At 40.7% G+C, this 17,088-nt stretch overlaps 1 long non-coding RNA gene across 7 annotated transcripts in view; it reads left to right on the plus strand.

Moving 5' to 3' along the window:
• LOC100737021 (uncharacterized) overlaps positions 1 to 17,088 on the plus strand; it is a 171,855-nt gene that overhangs the window by 111,815 nt on the left and 42,952 nt on the right. For 5 of the 7 annotated variants that reach the window (XR_014822420.1, XR_014822417.1, XR_014822415.1 and 2 more), the window contains 2 exons: positions 12,440 to 12,697; positions 13,223 to 13,323. This is a non-coding gene — a long non-coding RNA (uncharacterized LOC100737021). Of the gene's footprint in view, positions 1 to 12,439; positions 12,698 to 13,222; positions 14,484 to 17,088 lie in introns of those variants that run through there. The other 2 variants (XR_014822421.1, XR_014822423.1) reach the window with 2 other exon arrangements.

The raw sequence follows: 17,088 nt of genomic DNA on the forward strand, positions 1-17,088 counted from the left end.
AAAAAACTTCAACACTCTTCATGCCTCCCTCACTTAAACTGGAATTGCATACCAGTTTAATATCATATTTTCAAGGCATATCAACCCTGAATGGACCTGATTAGTTTCTTTCTTTTTTTTTTCTGTTAATGGATTTAGAATATCCCTACATTCTGCATTTTCTTTATCCCTGGTTTTGATTTTTTTCTTGGTAGAGATCCAGCTTTCCCTATGATATGTAAAATGGTCATCACCTTGGAACTTTAAAAGTATAAAGTGGGTCTCATATCGTTGAGGAACTAGCCAGAATATAAAGTCGTTTTGGTAGCATTCAGGGCAACATATTCTATAAGCAAAAATAGCCATCCAGTCCTATCTTTCTACTTTAATGAAGGCCAACAGGATCTGTGGCTTGTAAAGGTGACAAGAGGGGGTACAACTCTGAGGAGACAGGAGCAGATTGCCTATCAATAGTTGAGGTTCCACTTCTCAAAAATCTTTGTGAATGTTTCTCCTTTACATCTCCCTGTGGTTGAGATGTCTGAGGTGTGAAATGCCCTAGGATTCTGGAAGCCAGTCAGACTTTGTCTTCTCTAGATTAGCTAGCTAGAGGGGAAGAAGAAGCTTAAATCCATGTAAGTTTTGGCTTAAAAAAATCTAGTAATCCTTCAAAAGGAAGGAAGAAAAGGAGAAAGAACTCTGGAGTGACCCACTGGAGACATCGTTTGTTAGCAAATATTAAGTGAGACGTTGTGGTACAAGGTGCTGTTGTGGCATAATAAAAAGATGTATTTGGTCTTTGCCCTAGTTCCTGGCACAGAACTCCTGAAACCCTTGGGGTTTCCAGTGATCAGAGTGCTCCTTATATGTAATGAGATGATTAAAGATGGGGTACTTACAAAGCTTCAGGATGAGGGCTGATCCCCAGAAGGACCAACCATGTGATTAGAGGAGTGGGACTTTAGTCCTACTCTAACCTCTGGGGAGGAGAAAGGGACTGGAGATCGAGTTTAATCACCAGTGGCCAATGATTTAGTAGATCAGGCCTATGTCATGAAGCTTCCAGACTGGTGAACACACTGATGTGCTGGAAGTGGTGAACTAGAAAAGGGCATGGAAACTCAGTGCTCTGCATTCCCCTGTATCTTTCCCTTTGCATCTCTTCCATTTGGCTGTTCCTGAGTTGGATTCTTTAAAATAAAACTGTAATAGAAAGTAGAGAGCTTTCCTGAGTTGTGAGTTGCTCTAGCAAAAGACTGACCCTGAGTTAGGGTTACGGGATTTATAATCATCTGGGCACAGGCAAAGGTTGTCTGGGGATCTCTTTGTGGCTGGTGTTGAAAGTGGAACCGAGCTCTTAACTTGTGGGGTCTGTGCTAACTCTGGGTAGTTAACATCGCTCAGAATTCAATTATTGGACATTCAGTTGGTGTCAAAGTGGAAAATTGATTGGTGTTGGAACAACATAATTGAGGATAAAGTGGTGAACAGGAACAGATTTTCTGCTCTTACAAAACTTGCAAATATTTCAGTGAATTGGTTGGGCTATGTAGCACTCTGTTGTATATCATCCAATTGCCACTCCAGATGTACTCACCCAGGTCTTTAGAGGCTGACCTGTATGGACCACATCACTGGGCACCCTGTTCTAACTCTGGTTGGATTTGACCAGTGAGGAGCCCCGGCAAGAAACTGAAGGGAGGGAGGGTATTTATTTCCCTTACTCCCTCCTTGTGGGGACACCTTGGACAACGTCCCTAGGGGAAACACCACCACTCTTTTAAAGGCAGTCTTGTCTACAGGGCTTTCTCTTTTTTCCTTCCTTCCTACTTCCTTTCCTTCCTTCCTTTCTTTCTTCTTCTTTTTTCTTTTCTTTTTTTTTTTTTTAAATTTTTAGGGCTGTATCTGCAGCATAGGGAAATACCCAGGCTAGGGGTCGAATCAGAATTTGAAACTGCAGCTACAGACCTATACCACAGCCATAGCAACACCAGATCCAAGCCACATCTGAGACTTACACCACAGCTTGTGGCAACGCCAGATCCTTAACCCACTGAATGAGGCCAGGGATTGAATCCACAGCCTCATGGATATTATTAGGTTGCGTTCTCAATCTGCTGAACCACAACCGGAACTTCTCTACAGGGCTTTATTTTTCTAGAGACTGTTAACCCCTCCTTCTCCTCCTTTCCTTGTGCCTAGAGTTAGCAGCAGTGGTTTACCTCCTAACCCCATTTATTGCCCACAATCCTTTGTGGTTTTATTTCACTCTGAGTACACCTGTATAAAACATTCCTTAGTGGACAAACCCTTGAATTATTCTGATTCGATTATTCCATCTTAGTGGGACCCTGACTAATATAAGCACTGTCCATTTAAGAGTGGGATTGACGCTTGCCAAGTATGTTGACTTTTGTTTTAATATAGTTGATGCTACTATATAAATAGACTATAGCCAGCTGCTTCTTAAGAAGGTCACCCTCTCATTGCTTCTTAGCAATGATAAAATCATATCATAGAGTAGAATGCTTATCTTTGTATTTTCTTTGGCAGGAGAGCATACATTCAGTGAGGTAAAGAGAAGGGGAATTAGGACATCAGTTATGTTTTATAGCATTTAGAATTGCAATTTCAGTTGCCAAAATGCTCTTCTTACCATTTATGATTCTGGCATTAATACTATATTCCAGGTTTGGAAGTTACATTAATAGCATGGGATTTATACCAAGATGATACATGCTGATAAGAGGTTGATAAATGTTGCAAAAGTCATTGTTATTAACTGGTTTATTGGTGAGATAGAACAGGATAGTAGCACTCAGAAGTTCAGTTGTTGTGCCTGAAACATATTTTCTTTCATAATATACATTAGAACGAAGAGGGTTGGGAGGAGAGCAGAAGGAAGGGGAGAGAGAATACAGAGATGGGTTGTGAAGAGAGCATAAAATAAGTGCTTTTATTGTTTACTTTACAGAGGTTCTTCCTCTATAAAGGGAAAGGGAACCATGTCAAGAAATTGGCATTTGTTTTTGTCTTTTCATCAGAACCCACCCTAGCACCTCCGTATAAGCCAGTGTTTTTTCAAATGATGAACTTCTTGTAGAAAGATATAAACTTCTAAGTTTATAACCTTTCATCAGAATTACTTTGAGCCTCCTTTCTTCCTTACTTTGCTTCCCAAAGTTATTACTGAAAAATGAATTAGGATGGCCAGATGTGATTATCAAAGATGGTGTCAGCTTGTCTGTAATCCATTGATCTACAGACAAAGGGGAAAGCTTTTCTCAGAAGATGGTGCATGTTTACATCTCAGGAGAATGGTGAGAGGCTATCTTCATCCTTGATCATTAGCCATTAGACATAAAAGCAATGTCAAAGGTCACTTACCCCCTAATGCTATGGATGAAGAAACTGAGACCCAGAGATATTAGAAGACTTAGCCACGAACACAGCTGCAGTACTTTGTTAGGGCTCTGAAACAAAGTGCCACAAACTGAGTGGTTTAAACAACTGAAATTTCTCTCTGTTAGTTCTGGAGGCTAGAAGTCCAAGATCAAGGTGTTGGCTGATTTGGTTCCTTCTGAGGGCTAAAAGGGAAAGGTCTGCTCCAGGCCTTCTCTCTCCTTGGTTTGTCATTGGCCATCTTCTGCCTGTGTCTTTTCCCATCTTATTCCCACCTATGTGTCTCTTTGTCCAAATTTCCTGTTCTTCTAAGTCCTCTAGTTGTATTGGAGGAGGGCCCACCACCATGACTTCATTTTAACCTGATTACCTTCATGAAGACCCAACTCCAAAAGAAAGTCTCATTGTAAGATACTGGGGTTGGGACTCCAACATATAAATTTGGTGGAGGGACACAATTCAACTCATAGCAACAGCTGTCTAAAGACTGGCTAGACTCTCGGTCTTCTGATGCCCTTGCTGGGTTTTCCCCCTGCTGCACCATGTGCCCTTTAATATTCTTGTTCCCCTTGCCACAAGAAGACCATTATCTTTTTCACAGAGGTTGGATGCAGGGATGTGAAGAGAACCTCATATTTTCTCAGACATTTCAGCTGATTCAATTTAGGAGAATGTAAGGTCAAAGTAAATTTCAAGGAGTAAGGATTTTTATTAATAAAGCTTGAAAATATTCATCTTGGGGATAAAGATAAAAAAGGAAAGTTTTATTACATGGCCAAGAATGTTGAACCTTGAGAATTAGTAAATTTGGCTAAATTTATTCCATAAATTGCAGTTTATACTGTTACATTTTGATGATAAATGAATTTGTCCAGTTATTTTCCTCTTTATTTGGATCTCTCTGTCCCTGGGAAAAAAAGCCTTTCAGGGAAATAAGCTTTCCGTCTAGATTGTCCTGTGGGTGAAGCTTTGGCAGAACCATTGCAAATCTTGGCATTTAATTCTCTTAAAATTGTTTTGTCAGGGTGAGGATGCTTAAAACACATAAAGGTTTGGGGGCAGCCAAACTGGTGCCAGATATCTTAGGGGATTGTTTGCACATTGGTAGACATGTTAGTTTGGTTATGTTATACCAAGTGGTCTTTTACAGAAAGTGGAAGATGAACACATTTTTCAAAAAAGCCTGAATGTTATTAGTTCATGTATCGTGTCACCAAACCTCAGTGTAACTTGCTCATCCTTGCATTAATGAAAATTGCTTTGATCAAAGGCTGCAGTTGAAGGGCAATAATAGTATTGGACTCTTTGGCAATGACCACATTCTACCTGTTCTCACATGGTCTAACATGCTCCTTTTGATGGAGGGAAACTTGATAATCAGAGAAACAACATGATCAGCTCAAGAACACAAGTGCCCTCTCTCCTAGATCAGTAGGCTTTTCATGCAAGATAGCAATTGTGATGGAGAACTCAGGAACAGTGGACTCAGCAGCATTTCAAACTATCTGGTGATATGCCCTAAGGCTACATTTAGGTTTGCACCACAGGGCCTACTTAACCAACTCATAGACAATGCCTCTCAGGACTTAACGAAGGTAGCAGTTTCTAAAGATTTGCCCTGTAGACCCCATCTCCCAGCAGCATTGCCCAAATCATATCTCTGGCATCACTAGCCTTTCAATATATACCAAGGAAAAATATTCTGTGGCTAAAGAAATCTGGAAAATACCACACATGCTATCCCTCTTTTAGCTACTCCTGATGCATGTTGGAATATTGAAGGCTTTGCCATGTCTTACAGTGAAGAAGCATTGAGCTTCCTTTAATCAGGTATTTCCAAAGTCATCTGACCATGGAACCATTTGTTCATATAAACCTATAAGTTGCAAACAACACATTTTGAGAAATCTGTCTAAAACTGATATAAGTTGAAGCGGTGTATACATGAACAGAATTCAGATCAAATTTACAGATGATAGAGCAGGAAATCTGCAGAGATATCTTTATAGATGCTTAGGTGACAATCCTTACAATGTCTGCAAAATACCCCTTGTGCTATTAGCAGGGATGGAATACTAAGCTGGGCTGGCCAGGCTTTTCACTCATTAGGCTTTTTCTTAATTGTGGGGAGTATGGATGACTGTTTTTTGTGTGTTTGTGTTAGAGGAAGAGCAAGTGTGTGTGTGTCTTGGATAATCAGATGGCTTATAAAAGAAAAAAGTACTGGACTAACAATCAGAAGGCCTGGTGTGTTTCGGCCTTTGTCATAGATGTGAGACGTGACATCAGTCCCAGTCCTCCCCTAGCTGGTGTGGGCAACATTGCACAACCCTGTCCCTCTGTCACAAGGCAGGGCTTTAGGACCTAGCAGGCCTCTCTGTATACTGGGGACATCAGCAAATGCTGAAGGTGAAGGGGAGGAGGTTGTCAGACTGATGACATAATGTCTAAGCATTTGGGTCACCTCAGATTGTGGGGGGTGAGCAGTGTATGGTCCAAAGGGCTGTCATTCCTGAGGGAGATGGGAATGGATTGTATGACATCCTACAGCACCCAGGCTGCACAGCCTGCGTGGCCAGGCAGGATGCTGGTAGTAAATGCTCTGTAAATATGGAAAGTATCTTTGAGCCAGCTTAAGAAAAAATATTTATGTTGAGTAGATATTTGAGCATATGATGGAATTTAAACACTTGGAACAGCCAAATCTTAAGAAAATTCAGGGGCTTGATGGCCCAAGGGATCTGCCTCTAACTCAGTTTCGCTGAGTCTCAGCTCTAATTGAAATGAGAAGTGCCCACTCTAATCCATTTAGTTCCATGTATCTGTTTGTTCAGGAGAGTGTGGCAACACCTTGATCTCATGGAAAATGTGTCCTTTCTCCAGCCCCAGGGGATGTATTGTGACAGTCTAAACTAGTCACAATCTAATTTCTCCTTGTCAGAAAGTGGTTGAGGGGTGGCCATGTGACCCAGTGCTAATATAGAAGATGTCAGTAGAAGGGGGCTAGGTATGGATTCTGGGAAAGCTTTTGTTTTCCCAAGAAGAAGGAACAACAAAGTCACATGGCATGGTTCTTTCTCCTTTCGCTTCTCCCCTTTTTGGGAATTCATATGTGATTCCTGGTGGTACAGCAGTCATAAGGTAAAGTGATGAAAGCACCAGATGAAATTCATATCCCAGGAGTAGAGTGTTTAAAGGAGAGAGAGCCATAATATTGCCGCCCTGACAGTGGATCAAACACCCCCAAATTTGTTCTTGAGAAAAATAACTCGTTTGTTGAAATTATGGAATAGGTGGTTGTTACTGTTGTCACTTGCAAACAAAATCATTCCCCAGTGAAGAAGTTCTGTGGTATATTCTGTATGGCTACTGATTTTATTGAATATGTGTTCTGTAGCTATTGAGATGATAATACACACTTGCTCTTGTAGTCTAATTATTAATGTGGATGAACTACATTAATAAAATTTTAAATCACAAAAAAGTTATGTGGCATAAATATAGATGTCAGGAAACACTCTTTATGGATCAGAGAGTGATTCTCAGATCTTCCATGGGGCAGAGGACACAAGATAGCTGTTGAAATGGGGAGAAATGGGGAGATATTCAAGCTACCCTCGAGCCTTGAAAAAGAGAGGAGAGCCCTTTTTGTGCCAGGACACACCTGTCCTAGACTGAGTTAACTCAATGAATTAATTTTACTAGTTTTTTTTAGTAATCTCTTATTAAATGCTTGGTAATTTTCTAGGCGTTGGGAATAGATTGGAAAGACGGAGGAGATGTTGGTTCTCATGAAGTTAACTTTCTAAATGGAAAATGTGCAATAAACCAGAAACAAATTAACAGAGTCATTCCAGATACTGAGAAGTTCTATATGAAATAGGAAACAGAGTGTTATGGTAGTTCGAGAGGGTGTATGCATGGGAGACTTAAGAAAGTGGTCCTACTGTACAGCAGAGGGAACTATATCCAATCTCTTAGGATAGGACATGATGGAAGATAAAAAAATTTTAAGGAGTTCCCGTTGTGGCGTAGTGGTTAACGAATCTGACTAGAAACCATGAGGTTGCGGGTTCGGTCCCTGCCCTTGCTCAGTGGGTTAACGATCCGGTGTTGCTGTGAGCTGTGGTGTAGGTTGCAGACGCGGCTCGGATCCCACGTTGCTGTGGCTCTGGCGTAGGCCAGTGGCTACAGCTCCGATTTGACCCCTAGCCTGGGAACCTCCATATGCCGCAGGAGCGGCCCAAGAAATAGCAAAAAAAAAAAAAAAAAAAAAAAAAAAAAAAAAATTTTAAAGCAAAAAAGGAACATAACAATAAATTATCAGAAAATGAAAAAAAATACTGATATTTGAAATGAAACTTGAATTGCAGAAAGGAGTCAGTTGTGCTGAGAGCTGGGGCCCAAGCTTTCAGAAGGGAGCAGCCAGTGCAGAGGCCCTTAGGGATGAGCACAGCCTGCTAGAGACACAAAATTGTTAATGGATGGGTGGCGCATGGTCATTCAGGAGGCCACCCATGCTCATCTCATTGTAACTGTCCTGACCACTCAGCTCCCGGGCCTTATGATGCATCTCAGGGTCACTGACGAGGTTCCATGTTGCTTAGGTGACCAATCCCATTGTCTGCCTCAGGCTGACAGGCGGTATGGCTGGGTGGGGGATGGACTATGTAATAGACTGTGATCAGTGACCAGTTGTGCACTTTGACTTGAGAATGGACCCATCATTCTCACTCACATCATATCAGCTCCTGAGGGGCTGGCTTCCATGGAATGGGTCAGCCCCATTCCAAGGGGCCAGCAGAGCACACAGCTGCTTTAGGACCACACTCCAGTCACTCCCTCAAGTTACACCTGCCACATTTGACATGTCTCCCTGCAGGAAGGCCAAAGCAGAGAGGCAGAATGTCTGGGAGGGCCCCTGGCCCTGGCTCCCAGCCTGATATGGCAGGTCATACCCAACATCATTTCAAGTGATACTTATCCGTGCAGCAGTCACATGAGATCCTAGGGCTGGAAGCTCCCTCAAAGGCCATCCTGTCCTGCATTCCTTATGTGTCTGGCATTACCCAGAACAAAAGCATTGGAATGCCACCACCCCCACTTCCAACAGATTGCCTGCTAAACCAGATAGCCACCGAGTTCCAGTACAGAATCCCGTTCTCCTTAACACTTGAACTTGGGGGCGGTTAATTATATCTCAGAGCTGTTAGATTTTCCTATGGGTCCTGTGAGATTGGTGGGACCCTATGAATGTGTTCAGCTTAGAAAGGTAAGGTGGCCCAGAAGTAGCCAGACTACCATTTAAAAACTTTGGTTCACTCCCCCGAAATCTGGGATGAGATGAATCACAAAATAGCAGAGTTGGAAGACACTTTGGTAATTAATATCCACCTCTCATAGATTGGAAAAAAAGAAAAAAAGAAAAATGACTTGACCAAGGTTAATATTAATTCTACAATAGGAGGCTTTTAGGGATCCATATTGGTCTTTCATGGGTGTTTATAGCATTTTGTTGTCAGATGCTGCTTTGCCTTATGAACAAAGGAAAACAAACCTCTTGGGTCAGCCATCTGCATGCATATAATCATAGTTCTCTGTGCTTCTACCTCACTATCCTATTTCGCATGTGCTCTTTTTCTCATTTTATAGACAAGGAAAATTAATCCATGTGGTTAGTAAGTGGCAGTACTGAACTCAAACTTGAGCCTTCTGACTTTTATATCATTTCTAAGTCCATCTCCACTTTCATTCTCTAGGAGTTGAGGGGCATAAGAGAAATTAGTCATGATTTAGGTCAGGTAGAATACCAGAAGCCCTGAGGCAGATGTTCTAGGTTTCTGTGAGCCCTAAGGGAAGGATTCTGATTTTGAACAAACCATTGTCGCCTTCACTAGCTTGTGAATGCTTTCCTCTTATAGCCCTTGTATCTGAAGCAGAGACCCCATGACTCCTAACATAACATGGTGCTATTGTTTCAACAGCTGCCTCCACTCACTTTATTTATTTATTTATTTTTACCTTTTATTTATTTATTTTTCTACTGTATAGCATGATGACCCAGTTACACACACATGTATACATTCTTTTTTCTCACATTATCATGCTCCATTATAAGTGACTAGACAGAGTTCCCAGTGCTACACAGCAGGATCTCATTACCAACCCATTCCAAAGGCAGTAGTCTGTATCTATTAAGCTCCCAATCCATCCCACTCCCTCCCCTGTCCCCTTGGCAACCACAAGTCTATTCTCGAAGTTCATGATTTTCTTTTCTGTGGAAAGTTTCACTTGTGCTGTATATTAGATTCCAGATATAAGTGATATCATATAGCATTTGTCTTTCTCTTTCTTTTTTTTTTTTTTTTGTCTTTTTGCCTTTTCTAGGGCCACTCCCACGGCACATGGAGGTTCCCAGGCTAGGGGTCCAGTCAGAGCTGTAGCCGCTGGCCTATACCAGAGCCACAGCAACTCGGGATCCGAGCCGCATCTGCAACCTACACCACAGCTCACAGCAATGCCAGATCCTCAACCCACTGAGCAAGGCCGGGGATCGAACCTGCAACCTCATTGTTCCTAGTCAGATTTGTTAAGGACTGCACCATGACGGGAACTCCCTCTCTTTCTGACTTACTTCACTTAGTATGAGAGTCTCTAGTTCCATCCATGTTGCTGCAAATGGCATTATTTTGTTCTTTTTTATGGCTGAATAGTAGTCCACTGTGTATATGTGTGTGTGTGTGTGTGTATATATATATATATATATATATATATATATATCACATCCTCCTAATCTAGTCATCTGTTGATGGACACTTGGGTTGTTTCCATGTCTTGGCTATTATGAATAGTGCTGCAATGAACATGTGGGTGCATGCATCTTTTTTAAGGAAAGTTTTGTCCAGATATATGCCCAAGAGTGGGATTGCTGGGTCATATGGTAGTTCTATGTATAGTTTTCTAAAGTAGCTCCATACTGTTCTCCTTAGAACATAAAATGGGAAAAAGATAGTCTTTTCAGCATGTATTGCTGGGAAACCTGGAGAACCATATGAAAATCAATGAAACTAGAACACACACTCACACCATGCACAAAACTAAACTCAAAATGGCTGAAAGACTTAAATATAAGACAAGACACCATCAAACTCTTAGAAGAGAACATAGGCAAAACATTCTCTGACATCAACCTTACAAATGTTTTCTCAACTCAGTCTCCCAAAACAACAGAAATAAAAGCAAAAATAAACCAATGGGACCTCATCAAACTGACAAGCTTTTGCACAGCAAAGGAAATCAAAAAGAAAACAAAAAGATAACTTACAGAATGGGAGAAAATAGTTTCAAACGATGTAGCTGACAAGGGCTTAATCTCTAGAATATACCAGAAACTTATACAACTCAATAGCGAAAAAGCCAACAACCCATTGAAAAATGGGCAGAAGACCTGAATAGACATTTCTCCAAGGAAGATGTACAGATGGCCAACAAGCCTATGAAAAAATGCTCAACATCCCTGATTATTAGAGAAATGCAAATCAAAACTACCACGAGATACTACCTCACACCAGTCAGAATGGCCATCATTCATAAGTCCACAGATAGCAAATGCTGGAGGGAGTGAGGAGAAAAGGGAACCCTGCTGCACTGTTGGTGGGAATGTAAGCTGATACATCCACTTATTTTATTTATTTATTTATTTATTTATTGTAAATTAGGAATAGTTTTTATTTACAACATTTTAAAGATGGTTTTATGTTCTCTCGAATATTCTTTTTAAAATTGTTATTTCCCCAATACAGTTTTTTTTCTACTGTACAGCAGGGTGACCCAGTTACATATACATGTACATATGCTATTTTCTCATATTATCTTGCTCCATCATAAGTGACTAGACATAGTTCCCAGTGCTACACAGCAGTTACTTATCTTAAATACCCTCTCCTGGGATTTCCCTTTGTGGCTCAGTGGAAATGAATCTGACTAGCATCCATGAGGACGCAGGTTCGAGCCCTGGCCTCACTCGGTGTGTTAAGGATCCGGTGTTGCCGTGATCTGTGGTGTAGGTCTCAGACTCAGCTTGGATCTGGCATGGCTGTGGCTGTGGCATAGGCCAGTGGTTACAGCTCCTATAGGATGCCTAGCCTGGGCACCTCCATAGGCTGTGGGTGCAGCCATAAAAAGACCAAAAAAAAAAAAAAAAAAAAAAAAAAAAAACCCTCCTGGATATAGCGTGGCATGTAGAAGCCCAGGCTGTTAGAAACAACTGATTAGGTTCAAATCCTGGCTCTATCACTTTTTATGGGTGACCTGAGGAATATTGCTTAATCTTTAGTATCTCAGTTTTCTTTATTTTTTCCTCTCTTTCTTCCTTTTTCCTTCCTTCCTTCCTTCCTTCCTTCCTTCCTTCCTTCCTTCCTTCCTTCCTTTCTTCCTTTCTTTCTTTCTTTCTTTCTTTCTTTCTTTCTTTCTTTCCTGTGCCTGCAGCATGAGGAAGTTCTCAGGCCAGAGACTGAACCTGCACCACAGCACTGTGACAACACTGTATCCTTAACCCACTGAGCCACCAGGGAACTTCCTCAGTTTTCTTATCTATAAAATAGTGCCTTCCTGAGATAGTGGTGACAAGTGAATGAAGCATTTAGAAAAGTTAAGTGTTCAGTAAATGTTAATTGTTGCTGCATTTGCTCTTGAGACACCAGAGGGAATTCTGTCCCAGATCTGAGTTTTCTCTGGCAGTACAAAAAGAATACATTCATAGCTCATGAAAACAGGTAGGCAGTCCAGGGTGAGAAGTCTCTAAAAGACATAATCACATACTGTTTTTTGCCTGATTCCAGAGAAAGATCTGTTTTGGGTGCTCTGCTACAAGAGTTATTTTATTTTTTCTCTTTTTTAAAGTTTTATTGAAATGTAGTTGATTTACAAGACTATGACAATTTATGCTGTACAACAAAGTGACTCAGTGATACACATACACATATCCATTCTCTTTTATTCTTTAAATTTTTTAAATTTTTAAATTTTTTATTATAATTTTTTTTCCATTCTCTTTTAGATTCCCTTCCAACATAGATTATCACAGAATATTGGGTAGAGTTCTCTGTGCTATCTTTTCCAGCAGCAGGAAAGTTGGGCTCACCCACCTGAAAAGCTAAAGCTGACCCAGAAGTTATGCTTAAAGAAGAAAAAGAAGGAAGAGCTGCTTTTGATGTAACTTGAAGAGTATAAAGGATCGAATGATAAAAGCCACTGCCCTGAACTTTTCCAAAGTGTAATAAATCTCTCTGCATAAGATTCTGCAGTTGTTGCCGAGGTATCATTCGTCTTCTTGCTTTTGTCCTAAAAGAGACTAGAAAAAAAGTTAATAAACCCTCTCCCATTAAATTGTGTATTTGCACTTACAGGCTATGGAATGTTTCTATTTCAAGTTGTTTCCATCATCTAAAATAAACCCTATGTGTGTTTTCTGGTTTCTCGGCAATGTGCTGACTTTAATTTTATCATTATGTATGGATTTATCTATTTCTTCATACAAAGCTCCCCCATTTCTCACTCTTCCTCTCTCTCTTTAGCTCATACTTTTCACACAGTTAGATCACCTCTCTACTGACCTTTCAGTGGCTCAGCATTTTGTTGCAATGCATGAGCAAAGTTGGAAAACAGAGCCAAGTGACAAACTGTGAAGCAACAGCTCAGCCTCACAGAGCAAGTGTGCTTTGTGCTATTTCTGGCCAGAACAGATGTGGCCTTGGTGGACTGTGGGGAACAATATTACTCAGGTAAAAATAAGTTCCTAGCAGTTACACCAAAATGATGCAAATCCTTCATCTGCAAACAGATCCCGAATTGGGAGCCATGTGGAAAGAGGACTGGATTGGAAATCAGAGTCCTTCCTGGGTTTCTTCCAGATGACCCCACCCATCAGCCGTCTGGTCTCTGGTGAGTGCCTGTGACTTACAAAAAAATTCTTTTTTTCTTCTTATGGTCTCACCTACAGCATATGGATGTTCCCAGGCTAGGGGTCAAATCAGAGCTGCAATTGCCAGCTTACACCACAGTCACAGCAACACGAGATCTGAGCCTCATCTTCAACGTGCGAGCTCTCAGCAACACCAGATGCTTAACCCACTGAGCAAGGCCAGGGTTCGAAGCTGGATTCTCATGGATACTAGTTGGATTCTTAATTCGATGAGCCACAATGGGAACTCCACAAAAAAATTTTTTTTTCAATTAACAGGAAAAAATAGGGAGAATACAATAACAGAACTGTGTGTGCCACTATTGAGTTCTAGGCAGTCCTGACATTTGGACGAGTTTGCTTCAGATCTAATTTAGTTCTTTGTGGATTCCTCCTTAATCCTAGTTCCCTTCTTCCTGCTCCAGAGATTAACACTGTCCTGAATTTGCATGCTTTCACACTTCTATATACATGCATATCTTTCCACAATAGATACTCTTGCTTTGCATGTTTTAAAACTTGAAATAACTTTATTTTTTGACATTTCAAATCCCTTTTATTATACCATTTCATACTCTTTAATTTTTGCCTTTGAAATAGGATTTAAAGACGTACTGTGGTCTGCATTTAAATGACTCCTCTGTAAGTGTAGGGTTAGGTCCCTGTAAGATCCAGTGTAATGATGGCTTCTGAATAAAACTTTATATAACTTTAAATATGATGGGCATCATTCTGCAATTTGCTCTTTTTGCATTTAGCATTAGATTTCAGCAACAAAGCTCTAGTCCATTCATTTTAACTGCTGTGTATTGTAATGGTTTGTGAACAGATGTCTGTCTATGTATTTGTCAATCTATCTAGTTAGCTCCATTCTCCTGTCGATGAATAATTAGATTGTTTCTAATTTTGTGCTATGATAAACAATGTTTCAATGAGTATTCTTGTTCATTTCATGTACTAATACAAAAGCTTCTCAAAAATCACATTTTTTTCACAATGTTGTCTGTCCTCACAGTTAAAGCTCCACTTTGCATGGAAACCCAGCACACACACGGGCTACATTTCTGTGTGTCTGTATATGTATACACACACATGTGGAATAAAATTTCTCAGAATAATACTCTTGTCTATTCAGCTATAATCCAGTTTGGTCTGTTCTATTTCACCCATGCAAAAATGCCCTGTTTGTAATTTACGAAAATGATTCCATGGTGCGTCTCCACTGTTGTTGGGCACTTACCTAGACACTGAATTGCCAGGTCATGGGTTATACTCGTTTTCAAATTGAGGACTTTATGTCCCTGTGTGTCCATTTGATGCATTTAAATGGACATTTGCATTTAGCCAGCATTCTTGGGGTTTTAGGAGACTGTTTTTCAGGCTATTTGGTGCATTATATGGCTGGAAATGGAAGCCTCACTTTAGCTTTCCAGGCTTCAATTTTTTTCATCTGTCACAAGAAGCCAAAACAAAACAAAAGCCCTGGACATTTTAGTGTCTTACAGTCAGCATTCTTTTCAGCCCAGAGTCCTGCGGAGGGTTCAGGGTCTTCAGTATCATATGTAAGATTCAGGCGGAGAGGGTTGTTAGGGCAGTGAAGAGAATGAATAGGTAGAATTCTGGGCCTTTCACCACAGTCCCAGCCAAGGAGCCCATTTTAATATTTATCCACTGTATTTCCATTGTGAGCAGCTGGAAACTAAAGTTAAACTATAGGTTTAGATATTCTGTGAGGCTCTTTCCAGATCTAATCTTGAATGAAAATAACTTTTGAGTCTCTGGACCATTTAGAATTGCAGCCAGGAGTTCCTGTTGTGGCACAGTGGAAACAAATCCTACTAGTACCCATGGGGTTGCAGGTTCAGTCCCTGGCCTCACTCAGTGGGTTAAGGATCTGGCGTTGCCCATGAGCTGTGGTGTAGGTTGAAGATGTGGCTCAGATCCCAAGTTACTATGGCTGTGGTGTAGGCCCCCAGCTGTAGCTCTGATTCAGCCTCTAGCCTGGGAACTTCCATATGTCATAGGTGTGGCCCTAAAAAGAAAAAAAGAAAAAAAATTTGGTCAAATTCAGAGAACATGATGGCTTAGGGCATAGGGCATTGGCAAATAGTGTTGGTTAACCCAAGTTCTTTGTGGATTTCTGCCACTGTAGAATCTGACTTGGAAAGAATGCTTTTAGAATCCTTTAGGGCAACAAGTTAGGGATACTCATGGGCTGTCCTGTGGGCTTCATCCACATGAGGCTGCTTTAAAAACACTTTTTTTTTTAAATTGAAGGTTAGTTGATTTGCAGTGTTGTGTTAGTTTCAGGTATACAGCAAAGTGGTTCAGTTATATACATGTATATTCATTCTCAGAGTCTTTATAGATTATCACAAGATATTTTTATTAGAATGTAGTTAATTCACAACGTCCTGTCAATTTCTGTTGTGTAGCATAGTGACCCAGTACACACACACACACACACACACACATTTTTTCTCATACCATCTTCCATCTTGTTCTACCCCAAGAGATGGGGCATCGTTTCCTTTGCTGTACAGTATTATTGAATATAGTTCCCTGTGCTATCCTGTAGATCCTTGTTGTTTATCTGTTATATATATAGTAGTGTGTATCTGTTAGTCACAAACTCCTAATTTATCCCTCCCAAGCACAACCCCCACTCCCTGAGCTATCCCCTTCGATAATCATAAGTTTATTTTCTATGTCTGTGAGTCTGTGTCTGTTTTGTAAATAAGTTCATTTGTATCATTTTTTAGATTCCACACATAAGTGATATATGCTATTTGTCTTTCTCTGTACAAAAATTATTTGGTTTTCATTGTGCTTGTTTATTCTGTGAATAAGGGTCTAATATAACTTTCTCTGAGCACCATTTCTGCCCTGCAAACTGTTCCATAGGTTCCTGGTAAAGCTCATTTGCCCAGCAGGGTACACATATAGTCAAACCACTATATTCACATAGATGAAATTTTACTATCATTTTAATGAAAATATTCAGCTCCTCATGGGTTTATTTTTGCCATGCCGAAAGAGTAAGAGCATAAAAAACTGGTGGTAACTTGGTAGTGAAGTGACTTCAGGGTGGCATATGTTAATTCACAGAATCGTGATTCCTTTTCCCAGTCCCCTGGCTTTCTCTCCCTGCCTCCCAGCGCCCAGATGGCTGCCTCCTCTCAGATCCACGTCCCTCCCTTTAATTTGTCCCGCTTGCATTTCATCTTCCTTAATCACTGTTTTCATCACATCACTCCCTTGCTCAGAAACCCTCCAGGGATCTTTATTTCCCACCACATCAAATCTAAACGTGGCTGCCTGTTTTCAAGGCTTCTCCTAATCTATTCTTTCCTTGTGTCTCCAGATTTATTTCCTTTGCCAAATGTGGTTCTGGTTCCCGTGGTTCAGAGATAATGGAATTTTTGTACACACACACAAAAATTGAAATCTGCATCATTTTTTTTAAACAGAGTTCAGCCCAGTTCCCTTATACAAAGCACACATTAGCAGTGATTAGTTACCCCCCCCCATCCCCACCCCCCAGGCCGTGTAAGCAAGACTGAAGCGTCCTCTGGGGGCAGCATGTGGAGGAAAACAGTTTATGCCCCATTCTTTCCCCATATCCTGGGAGAAGATGAGGCGCTGAGAAAGACGACTACTCACTAGAGTGATTTGTGAAGAGCTCTGCCATTTTGATAAGACAGGCAGAATGCAAGTATCTTAGAAGGCAACTGTAAAAGATATTA

The sequence above is a fragment of the Sus scrofa genome, chromosome 1 (genome assembly GCF_054392235.1).
Source record: "Sus scrofa isolate SSC_HxYL_T2T_F1_AM1 chromosome 1, Sscrofa_HxYL_maternal_Yorkshire_Landrace_v2.0, whole genome shotgun sequence".
Classification (NCBI taxonomy): Eukaryota; Metazoa; Chordata; class Mammalia; order Artiodactyla; family Suidae; genus Sus; species Sus scrofa.